Below are 12,452 nucleotides of genomic sequence, written 5' to 3'. Positions count from 1 at the left end.
ATTTCATTTTTTTATAAGCTGTTGTTGATGCTGTTACGAAGTCACTTCATGTCAATTCATCGTTTAAAACACCCTCTCTTTGTATTGTGTGGAAATTGATTTTTAATTTTAGCTATTCAATACGAGGAAATTTACGTATAAAATTATACTTGCTCAGAATGGTTGAACATTGAAATAGCTAGATAAACCAATAAATTATGATTTTTTGTTGTTGTATAATCATCATTTCCATTAAAGATGTTAGAAGAAAGTGATTTTTGCAATCACTTCGCAAGCGCAATATAAAAATGAGAATATAGTCACACACGGCGCTATTTTGGAGAAATGAATGAGTTCATCGGTATACGATGTACGATATTATTTGTTGCTCAGAGAAGGGATGGTTTGGATGCTGTGTGTGCGATTTTCTATTTTATTCGGGAAATTTGGCAAGAACTCTCCGTACTCGGTATACTATAACACTTGATGAACTCAGATGTATTTCAGACGTTCAAGTGGAAAGTGGTGCTTCATATCGCGTTTGTGCTTTTTCGTAAACTGAAAGAAGAAAGCGCTATATTATAACGTTAATTATGTAGCTTTCGGATTTCGATGTGGAACAGATGCGGTTGTCTCGATTGTTATACAATACGTATGTATATGAAGTTCTAAGTGGTGCAAAAATGTGGAAATATTTTTCTCATACAAAGCTACATTATGGATAATTTATGCAATTTATGCAAAGTAACGGAATATAAAATTTTATTCTTATTCGAAGAATGAATTTATTGTTCGAACAGAGTGTTGTGTTTCACTTAGACGAAAAATCCAATTTTTCTTGTGTTAAATTTGGTGAATTTGACTGCATAGCTGATTTTTTATCACACAATTCGGAAATTAGGTTATTTTCTTATGGTAAATTTCGAGATATGGATTTCGACAGTCGCAGAGTGTCGGTATTTGCAGGAATCTAATTTGATCGTACGATAAAAACGTTGCGGCGGTAAAAGTGATGGAATCGAAAGTTTTAAATTGATGAATAGCTTAAGCCTAGTAACTAGTATACAGTGCAAATAACAGGGAAGCAGTTCATAAATCAATGAGTTTTAAATTAAGAAATAACGGGAATTACTGCATTACGATCAAGCTTTGTAGTTTTACTTAGTAACAGTGACTTTTAGTATTCATCGAAACTTTAATTTTTCATGAGGATTTATTTGACTTCGATTGTAAAATTGTTTTGCTGACAAAAATTGAAAAATTGCAGCGTCATCGATGGTTCGGTAACGTAATAGTTGGCACAGCTTTCAAATGAACAGAATTTACATTTTTTCAAGTTTTTGAGGCTTACTGTAGATTTACATAGCAATGTAAAATTGATAGATGCAAAAAATTTCTTTTGTTCTTTGACTTTTGAACAACAGAAAAACCTCTCTCACTTTTACAACATTGCTATGTAAATCAAACGCAAATTGTATTCACACTTCACAGTCGTTGCGTCCATTTATAGCTTTCCGTTTACGTGAGGTTTCTGTTGTTTAGATGTCTTTTACATTGCTTTAATTCCAACTGTCAACGGCTACATTTCTTTTAGCACAATACCCGTCAGCACTACCAAATTTAACAACAGTCCGTTAAATTTTTCCGATCAAAAAAGTAGTGTCACGGCAAGTTCCTGAAGACATGACGACTAGTCAATGTTTAGACACCACGTCTTGACAAAACAGTGAGCTGTGAGCTCGCCGTTTCTTTCGTCGATACTCATCTCGGATCACGTCGAGTTTCTAGTGCAATGAGCCACCATAGCAACAAAAGGTACGAAACCATTAAAGTCTCCATTGTATATTTTAAGTTTCGTATGCTTTAATTGTGCTCCAGGACTCATTGAAATAAAACTGACTCTTTCCACTTGACTGTAGGTCATGGGTCTTACAACAGAAAATACACCACACGTAGTACGATCGCTATGTTAAAAAAAATGTATGAAAAAGTGGAAAAGTGATTAAAAACGTTAAATGTACCACTTTTCTGCTCTTTGTCAACACAATAACTGGAGTAATTATCAACGGGTTTAAAAAAAAATAGTTTGGTAAAAAATGGAATTCCTAAGGTTAGGTTCCAAGAGAGATTATGTTGGACCAACGATCTATCTGCTAAATCAATTTGTGTATCAATCTCAATAGTTGTAGTTTTCTTCTTATGTGATTTTGACCTGTTCACAAAAGCGGGTGAACGGAACAAAAATGAACGAGTTTAAGTTTTGTTGAACACATACGCCACTTTTTAACCCGAACATTTTATTTTTTTTTTCTTTTATATGCATTTTTTATTTCTAACAATTAAAATAAAATTTTTAAGATTCATTGTTTACTACGGACGTGCCAATAGGGCGTAGCAAAAAATTCTTCTTCTTCATTGTTTTCGATGGTTTGTCTGAAGGTACTAAGATCTTTGCATGTTAATAGATGGTCTGATGTTTGTTCTGCTTGATTACACAATCCACATATTGGTGATTCTTTGCCGCCTATTCTTGCGAGATGTTTATATAGTAAATCGTGTCCAGTTATTCTTCTAAAATTTGCCACATAAGTTTTGCGATTTATTGATTTGATATATCTTGGATTTATATTCTCCCATGTTTTATCTGTAGAATCATGTTGTTGTTTCATTTTCATTTCGTTTACAATTGTTCTTTGAATATTTTGTTTCATTGCAAAAAATTTTTTGATTCGAGATTTTTTCTTTCCGAAGCAGAATCGTCTTACTTTCTCGGTCAATGTTAGTGCATACTGCATATTTGTCATACAGTTCTTGTACACGGTGAACAAATGATATTTTAGATTTGAGACGATTTTCGGTACATTTATAGTTCTTCCAAATACTGTTTGGTGTCCTCAAAATTCGTTCATAAGTTTTCAATGATGCAATTTCACGTGAATACTTAAGTGGTTTAATCCCAGTGAACATTTCCATCGACAAAATTGGTGTTGATTTGGTACCACCAGTAATGATTCGTAATGCTTTGTTTTGAATTGTATCTAATTTGTTACAATTTGATTTGCTAGCGCATATTAATAGTTCTTCTCCGAACATTTTATAGACAATAACACTCTAATATGAGCATTAAACCAGATCTGCATGTAAGTACCAGAAAATGAAGTTATGAAGTTAAGTATCGATTCATTCTTCAGTGGAACTAAGCAGAATTAAATTATCAATGCGAGATTAAGACCGTTCTTTAAGACCGTTCTGGTAGTCCTTCCCTTCTTCTAATTTTGTTTTTGTGGCCATCATCATTATTTTCATTGAAATAATTCATTAAATCTATACCATCACAAAAACTACTGAGAAGTTCCGACAGTAAAGGGATATGACCCACCCAACAGCTGGGACCTAGTTTAAGAAATACATTGAGTAGCATACGAGTTGATTGTTAACTTTACACCAACTTTGCTATTTTAAAGTAAATTTTACGTTCTAAGTAAATTTGCCATTACATAAACGTCTTCAAAGACATTCACAGCTACAGCAACAACTGGAGCCGAGTCAAGTAAAAAAAAAATAAAAAAACTCACCCCATGTTCTATGTATACATCTGTTCATCCATGAAAATTATTCACGGCATTCTACTAGAAGTTTACCCTCTAGGCCAATTTTCATTGGCATGTTCACACAACGGTGCCTCAGTATGAATGTGAACAGTATTACCTGCTGGCTGAATGAATGTCGATGCTGGAGAACCCATTATTGAAAATTGAAAATACATACAATATGGTTCACGAGTCAAAGGCGAACGGAAATGTCTGTGTGTATGTATAACTTTTGCCATGTATTTTTGATGCGATCCGCTCCACAAAAAGCATCAAAAAGAATTTATTCGTGAAAAGCGAAAGAAAAATAAGATAAAGTCAAAGCTGTGTGCAATTTTCGGCAACGCCGAGTCCAATAATCCATGTGAAGTATCGAATGAAAATATTATTTGATAATAGGATCTGACAAATGTAGAGGGGACATTCCTAAACGGTCAATATCTACAGCACGATAATATCGTTTTTTGGACGATAGTTAGAGAAGAACAAGTACTTGACGATATTAACTGTGTAGAAATGTCCTTCCATCTGGCAAATGTATTATCATGTCCGGAGCGATAGCGGAGGACTTGACGCAGTCTAACTTCCAAAAAAAGAACGAAGAATTTTTTTTGAGACGCGGCAACTATATATAGGCGAGAATTTAAGATTCTTTCCTTTGGCCTGTATAACCACAAATCCTATTCTATCTTATTCGCGCTTCAAATACGAGCAAAACGAGCTATCACTCGACTATGTAACTTTAAAATTGCCGGAGATACATCGTTTTGAAGTTGGTCATTTTGATAGAAAATGCACCAAATTAACGTTTTCCAAACAATCAAAATCTTTCAACTTACTCTGTATGTTTCTGTCTATCTGTCTATCTATCGACGGTCGATCTCGGAAACTAGTCAGCCAATCTCCATGAAATTTTGCAGGAACCTCAGGGTGGGCATAAAAATGAAAATGTGATACGCCATTACCCCAGGAAAAACCAGAATTTTTTTTTATTGGCCTCGAAGTGGTTTCTGAGTGTGGTTTTCGAGGGTCGGGAACGCGTTTTCGGCTGTAGCTTAGCTGTATTGAAACCTACAGAGGCGTGCGACCCATCAAATCAAAGGTATTCGTAACACGATTCGAACAAAAAAAATAATTAAAAAAATCGGCGCAGATTCGTTTGAGCTAGAGTGATTAGAGTGACCAAATTTTGAGCTACTCGAGCGTAGGATGAAAGGACTAATATTTTTTTGGGGTATGAGAGATAGAGAATTACTTTCTTCGGCAAAGTCTCAGAGTTTTACGAGTAGAACAGAGGGGCATATGTGAAAAATGTCGAAAGTTGGAAATGGGTGGGTCAATTGGGGTTTTGGAGATATTTCTTGAATGGTGGCAGATAGAGAATTACTTTCGTCAAATTTTCGATTTTCGTCAAATTTTCGAATTTCGTCAAATTTTCGAATTTCGTCAAATTTCGTCAAATTTTCGAATTTCGTCAAATTTCGTCAAACTTTCGAATTTCGTCAAATTTCCGTATTTCGTCAAATTTTCGATTTTCGTAAAATTTTTGAATTAAAACTGTAAACTGTTGAGTACACTTCTAAAACGACTGATATCCCAACCAAAATCTCTTCGAGAAAAGTGTGACGCAGTCTTTGAAATACAATTTCTAAAATGAATGATATCGCTAGAGTTGACGCTTTCAGCTTCGTTACGCAAAAATTAAATTTTACACCCAATTAGTTCAAACAAGCTGGCTTAGGTTTTCTCATCATCTGCCAAATAATTTTTACCAAAAAAAATTTGACTGGAAACAACCAAAATTTTACCAAAAAAATCTGCGTCGCAAAGTGGCAAATGTTCAGGAACAGACCAGCAAGAAAATTTATCTGCCACATGCGACGCAGATTTTTTTGGTAAAATTTTGGTTGTTTCCAGTCAAATTTTTTTTGGTAAAAATTATTTGGTAGATGATGAGAAAACCTAAGCCAGCTTGTTTGAACTAATTGGGTGTAAAATTTAATTTTTCCGTAACGAAGCTGAAAGCGTCAACTCTAGCGATATCATTCAATTTAGAAATTGTATTTCAAGGACTGCGTCACACTTTTCTCGAAGAGATTTTTGTTGGGTTGATTATAAAGTCAACTAAGAGATTATGCCGATTAAGTTGAAAACGAGCCATCATAACAGTCGGATGGTTTGCTGGCAACTAGCGGAAACGTCAAGGCGGCAGGCCAAAATTGACTTTGAAAATTTCCAACGAAAATGTAAAATTAGTAACAAATCCGATTCATTCACTTGTTTCACTCTAATTTTCAGGATATCGATTTGAATTGAACTTAATTAATTTCATGTTTAAGAAAAGTCATATCGATCCGTTGCATATACTCTTTAGCTCCGTCAGGTTGCACACATATTGATTTCAAGTTGCATATTCGCGAATAGCGATCAATAATTTCTAGAAGAGTGGTTTTGATATGATGTGAATTACACGCAATTGAACGACTTCATAGCATTTTCTCTTTTACAAAGTGTATTGTGTAGGCGCTTATTGAACCACCTCACAGGCTTGTCCCATTTACAAAATTTAACGCTAACTCCAATGAAATGGACTTCTACTTTCACAAAGTTTTATCAAGTCCGATTTAACTAAATTTCCGTTTCAGTAGCTTAAACCTGTATTGACACTCAAACTTAAAACATAAAGTATTTTGTACGAGTATATATTGAGTATATCGACAATAATGGGACATTGAGTTTTTGACTTTTTTAGCCCCGTACGAAGTTCAAAGGGGCTTATAGGATTACGATGCCGTGTGTAATTGATGGAATTCGAAGCAGACGGTAAGGACAAAGTGTTTGCTTATGTTCATAGATGAAGAATCCGCAATAAAAATTTTGTCTGTCCGTCTGTCCGTCTGTCCGTCTGTCCGTCACGTCGATATCTTGAGTAAATCCAATCCCTGAAAGATAGTCGAAATAGTGAGGCTAAGTTCGAAGATGGGCACATTCGGGTCGGCCCCTTGTGAGTTAGGGCCACTTAAGTGATTTAAGGTCTTTTGGTGATATTTATGGCAAAACAAACGATGGAAATTTGAATGACATGTCAAATAATAGGTATTGTCAATACCAATCCAGGAAATTTTTTTTTTTAAAATCGGGTGAGTGGACCGTGAGTTAGGGCCTTAGAAGTGAAATGCTACTAGGGCCCTATGTGTATTTTACATATAACTCGAGTAAATTTCATCCGTCTTTCGTAATTTTTGTTTCATTTGGAAGGTAATCAAAGGCCGAATAGAATGTTGTTGAAAAAAAATTAAATTTGGGTCCTCGGACTAAGGCCGGTACTAGGGCCCTATGTGTATTTTACATACAACTCGAGCACATTTCATCCGTTTGTCGTAATTTTTGTTTAATTTAGAAGGTAATCGAAGGCCGAATAGAATGTAGTTGAAAAAAAAATAAATTTGGGTCCTCGGACTAAGGCCGGTACTAGGGCCCAATGTATATTTATACTCAATAAATTAAAATTTTCATTTGAAAGGAACATCGTACGGGGCTTCGTAATTGCGCTATGCGCTATTTCTAAGATGTACACATTCCATAATAATTTTACTTTAACTACATTAACCGGCGTAATAGGCTTACGGTCAAAGTAGGGTGACAGACGCACTAGGTTCACGTACGCAATAGATATACGGGTTTGTACGGGGCTCAGTCGCAGCAAACGCTCCGACGCGACTGTTCTGATGGCTCGTTTGTATTTAGATGAAGGATGTTATTGTAAACAAAAAATTGTTCTACACTATTACAGAATTTTCATGTTGTGTATTTTTAATTCATATTTGAATTACGACTACGACCCAAATTCAACCTGAAAGCATACCTTTTTCGTGAGAGAATTTTTAAAAAATGACATGAGAAGAAAAGAGAGGCATATAGAGACGTATAGTCTTTTTTATGTTTGACTGATCTTTGAAAATCAGAAAACAATTAATTAAAAATATAAATGTTTACAATTTTACCATAGTGTAGAATAATTTTTTGCTTAGAATAATGTGGTCTATTGAAATTATTGAAACTTCAGTCCCCCATTCGTATAACAACTGTCCACAGAAAAATAAATAAATTTCGACTCGACCAACGCACTTCAAGCAAAAGTGCTATTAATGACACCTGCCAAATAGAGTACTATTTTCTATGAAATTTTATCCCCACTCTTTTTACGGTGTAAAATTTTGTATGGAGCACTGTCAAGTTGATGAAGTCAAGGCCGCAGTAGCCGAGATGAAAAACAAAAAGTTTCCCGGAGAAGATGGTGTTCCAGTGGAAGCCATTAAACTGGGTGGAGACTCCTTATTAAAGGCAATCACGGCTTTGTTTAATCAATGTCTCCAATGGGAAGAAGTACCAGAAGCCTGGGAAAATGCGGTAATTACATTGCTGCATAAAAAAGGAGACATAACAAAGCTGTTTATGAAAATCATTACGAAGAGGAACACTAACAAGTTCGACTTCTACCAACCTGTTGAACAAGGTGCTTTCAGATCTGGTTTCAGCACAAACGACCATTTGCAGGTGATGAGAACGCTTATTGAGAAGTGTCGTGAATACAACATCGACATAGTCTTGCTATTCATAGACTTCGAAAAAGCTTTCGATTCAGTGGAAACATGGTCGATATTGGACGCATCAGACGAATGTAGAGTAGACTCAAGGTACTCCAACACAATTCGATATGTGTACAAAAATGCTACTTCATGTATAAAACTTCATAAGAGCACGGAGAAATTCAGAATTGGCCGAGGTGTAAGGCAGGGTGACACCATTTCACCAAAATTATTCACGGCGATTCCGCAGAGTGTTTTTAGGAAGTTAAACTGGAGTAAAATGGGAATAAAGATAAATGGAGAGTACCTGAGCAATCTCCGCTTCGCTGATGACATTGTACCGATAGCAGCGAATCTAGGTCAGGCTCAGCTTATGCTACAACAGTTAAGTGAAGAGGCAAGCAAAGTTGGCCTCAAGATAAACTTATCGAAAACAAAAGTCATGACCAACATCGGGGACGATAGAGAAATCAAAATTGGTGACACTGTCATTGAACGAGTCGACAGCTATGTATATCTAGGACATAAACTGAAGTTAGGTCTGGACAACCAAACTGCAGAAATAAGACGTAGGATTGGTCTTGCATGGGCAGCGTTCGGAAAGCTCAGACTAATTTTCAAAAGCAAAATGAATAATAGTCTGAAACGCAAAGTTTTCGACACTTGTGTCCTTCCAGTGCTCACTTATGGAGCGGAAACGTTAACTTTAACAAAAGCATCCGAAGATAAATTGAGAGTGACACAAAGAGCCATGGAACGGAGTATGCTTGGAATAACACTCAGAGACAGAATGACGAATCAATGGATTCGACAACAAACCAGGGTCGTTGATGTCATGGAAAGAATAGCATCTCTGAAATGGAGCTGGGCGGGACAAATTGCAAGAAGGACAGACGAACGTTGGACCAAAAAGATCATGAACTGGCGACCATATAAAAGACGAGCTATAGGTAGACCACCAGAGAGATGGACAAACGGAATTAAGAATATTGCAGGTACAAACTGGCAGCAAATGGCAATGGATCGTACGAAATGGAAAGAAGTTGGAGAGGCCTACATCCAGCAGTGGATAGAAACAGGCTGAAAAAGAAGAAGAAGAAGAACTGTCAAGTTTCAGTACCCTATTTAGAGTACCACTTTTGCTTGAAGAGCGTTGACTCGACGGATTTTCATGGAACAAAATGCCGGTGTGTAGTTCACGGTCTCATGACTCTAGTAAAGTAATTAGTTTTTCAATCAAACCAATATCTGCCTGCCGAACGATAAGGCTTTAAACAAAGATTTTCATTTGCATGTTTTTCACATCACGTCATATCACATCAAGCTCGGAAGACATTGATCCGTTTGAAAATCTAATTATTTTACCAGGGTCGTCGTAAGATCGCGCTCTACAAACTACCATTCAGTTAACAGTTGTCATTGTACGATTGATACTGAATATATACTCGAGTACAAGCTCGGAACTTTGAAAACCCTTATTATTTTATGGTTCACGAGATTAAAGCAGTCTCCATGCCATGATCAAAAAAATGTGAAGAATTTAACGTCCGACTTAATGAAGACTTTCATTGAAAATGTTTGTTCCTAAGCGAGGCCTTAGGTGCTCTCTGACTTTATGTTTCCATCCACACAAAGTCACTATATATATACACATATCACCCACTTTGTTGATGTTAGACATAAATTTTTCAACAAAAAAATAAATAAATTAAAAGTGACTGCCTTTGTATTCGGAAGAATATTAAAAAGCAAACATTACAAAGTGAAAATCTCAATTAAAATTCTGATTTTAAATAATGAAGCAGACTCTTTCACGTTATATATTGTTACACAAAATAATCTCAAAGTGAAAATATTCCCGAATCATGCATTCATATTAAAAAATACATTTTTACATTAAAAACTGTTGGAAGCAAAACCGTAGATAATTTTATACACAATTCAAGGATGAGAACGTACAATGGGGGACGAAACAAGAAAGCTTAAAGTAATTATTTTGTCGACTTCAGACGGGGTTCAATATGTTACTCTCTGTACGTGACAGAATTATATTGCCTGGTAATATGTAATATCGTGTAAGTCGTGTAGACATAAATTCGTCTATCAAATTGACCACAGAACTTCTTCATCGGTTCAATTAACTCAACCTCAATATCAACTTCGTGTATCGTAAAACATTTGTTCTCCTTCCCGTTTTTTTTTGTTGGTTGTTAGAGTGTTGGAAAGGACATGAAACATGAGGCGTTTTTCCACTCAAAGATTTTGCTTCTTCTACTTCTACTTTTAGTTAAAGTGGAGGTCCCCCCCAAAAATGCGTTGAAGCGGTAAATAATCAATATCCGATGGCTCTTTTTCATTATTGATGGTTTCTTTTTTGTTCTAATAGTGATGAATTGTTTTCTATTTTTCGACCTTTAATTTATTGGCACTTTTTCTCTGCATGGTGCTCGGTTTCTTTTATTTCATTTTTTTTTTAGAAAAAGGACATAGAACATAAATTTTTCTCTGCTTTTGGCATTGTGGTTAATGTGTGTATACATTTAGAGACTGTCGAAATGACTTTAAGTAAATCAGGAAAATATCAACCTTTGAGATGAATTCATTATTCCCGAATTGAAATCACAGCGAGTCCGGATATATATGTTTCAATTCTTTTTCTTTAATAAATCGTATGCAGCTGCGATTTTCAAAAGTGACAAATCAAATAGGACATATTTTAGAGGAATTGAATTCTTAAAAATTTTAAATTTAAGAATTCTGAAGGAGGGATTCTTTTGAAAAACAGCCTACCGAAATCGGGCGTGTTTTCTAGTGGAACTTTTTATAGGTACCTAGAAAGGACTTCGACCCTAGAACCCAAAACACTCTCAAAAAAATTCTTCGAAGCTTTTATGGCTGGTGAAAGGTGATCGAAAGCCGAAAATTTGCACTTTTCTTACCAAAATTTCTCCAGGTACACGAGCCGTACAGGGTCGTGTGGGGGTATCATTAGAAAGGTAATCGCATGTACTATTGAGCCGAATAGAGACTCATTGGTTCTCAAATTAATCCACACTGAAATATGTGCAGCTGAAGTTTTCAACCGAAAACTTGCACTTTTCTTACCAATATTTCTCCAGTTACACGAGCCGTACATGGTGGTGTGGGGTATCATTTGAAAGGTAATTTTATGTGCTTTTGGGCCAAATAGGGTCTTATGGGGGTTTGAAAGCATCTACGATGAAATATGAGAAGTTGAAATGTTTAAGTGCCTTAAGTCATTTCGTAATTTTCTTTCCATTCCGTAATTATTTTTTTTAAATTCCACATTCCAATTCCAGTCCTGTGTTCCAAAAATTCAATATTTTTTGAAATCTGCATTCCAATTCCGGTCCTGTGTTCCAATTCAGTATTCCAATTCTGTAGTTCCACTTCCGTAGTGCAATTCCGTAGTTCAATTCCGTAGTGCAATTCCGCATATCAATTCCGTAGTTCAATTCCGTTGTGCAATTCCGCATATCAATTCCGTAGTTTCCTTTAATTCTTTAGTTCTTTACAAGTCACTTCGATCGTGTTCTATTATTTTCTCTTGAACGAATGCATACGTCAAATCCACTTCCGGTCGTCCTTCTAAAGCAGTATGTCGTATTGACTTGGCAAGCTGCTCAATAGCATCGCCACATTCCATGATTCGGAGATTTCTTTCTCGTTGACGTCTCTTAACTTTTGGAATAATTCATCCAATTGATCCATGTTTCTGAACGTTTCCATTTTCCTCCAATTTCAAGCTGCAAATCGACCGTATTAAATGCACTTTATTGCTCAAAGTGTGTTTCTCGTGATGTTTCCTTAACGCCTCCCAGGATCCTAAGGCTGTCATCTCGTTCCGGATGTATTTCAACTGATCGTCATCCACCAGTAGCCCAATCCATGCTCTACCTTTATTATCCGACTTCTTCAAGGTCGCTGCTGTTACCATAGTTGACGTCGTACTGTCGCTTTCATCGACATCGTTGGATTCGTCTTCCGCAGAATCATCGTGCGCAATAGTATTCCATAAACCTTCCTTTATAAGGAATACCTCCATTTTATATTTCCAGACTGAATAATTACTGTTGTAAATGATTGTAAATCGGGGGAAACTTTGATTCGGCCATTGTTCCTTTACCTTTCTTACTTTACTTTTCTTTTTTGTGACTCTTTTATTCTATTCCTGGGCCCATAACATCTTAATGTGAATTTTACTGACATTTTCCAGAAACCAACATTTTTGAACGATGCTTAAATACAGTGACACTGTACACTGGCCTCAAAT

The 12,452-nt window shown here is 35.9% G+C and overlaps 1 protein-coding gene across 2 annotated transcripts in view; it reads left to right on the top strand.

Annotated features, from left to right (window-relative positions):
• Positions 1-494: 494 nt before the first annotated feature.
• Positions 495-12,452, top strand: part of LOC119073038 (potassium voltage-gated channel protein Shaw-like) — a 173,350-nt gene continuing 161,392 nt past the window's right edge. For both annotated transcript variants that reach the window (XM_037178356.1, XM_037178355.1), the window contains exon 1: positions 495-631. The gene's annotated coding sequence lies outside the window, so the exon portion shown is untranslated. The remainder of the gene's footprint in view (positions 632-12,452) is intronic.

This window comes from Bradysia coprophila, unplaced genomic scaffold (assembly GCF_014529535.1).
Source record: "Bradysia coprophila strain Holo2 unplaced genomic scaffold, BU_Bcop_v1 contig_110, whole genome shotgun sequence".
In the NCBI taxonomy this organism is placed as follows: domain Eukaryota; kingdom Metazoa; phylum Arthropoda; class Insecta; order Diptera; family Sciaridae; genus Bradysia; species Bradysia coprophila.
This window is presented reverse-complemented; position numbering and strand designations above follow the sequence as displayed.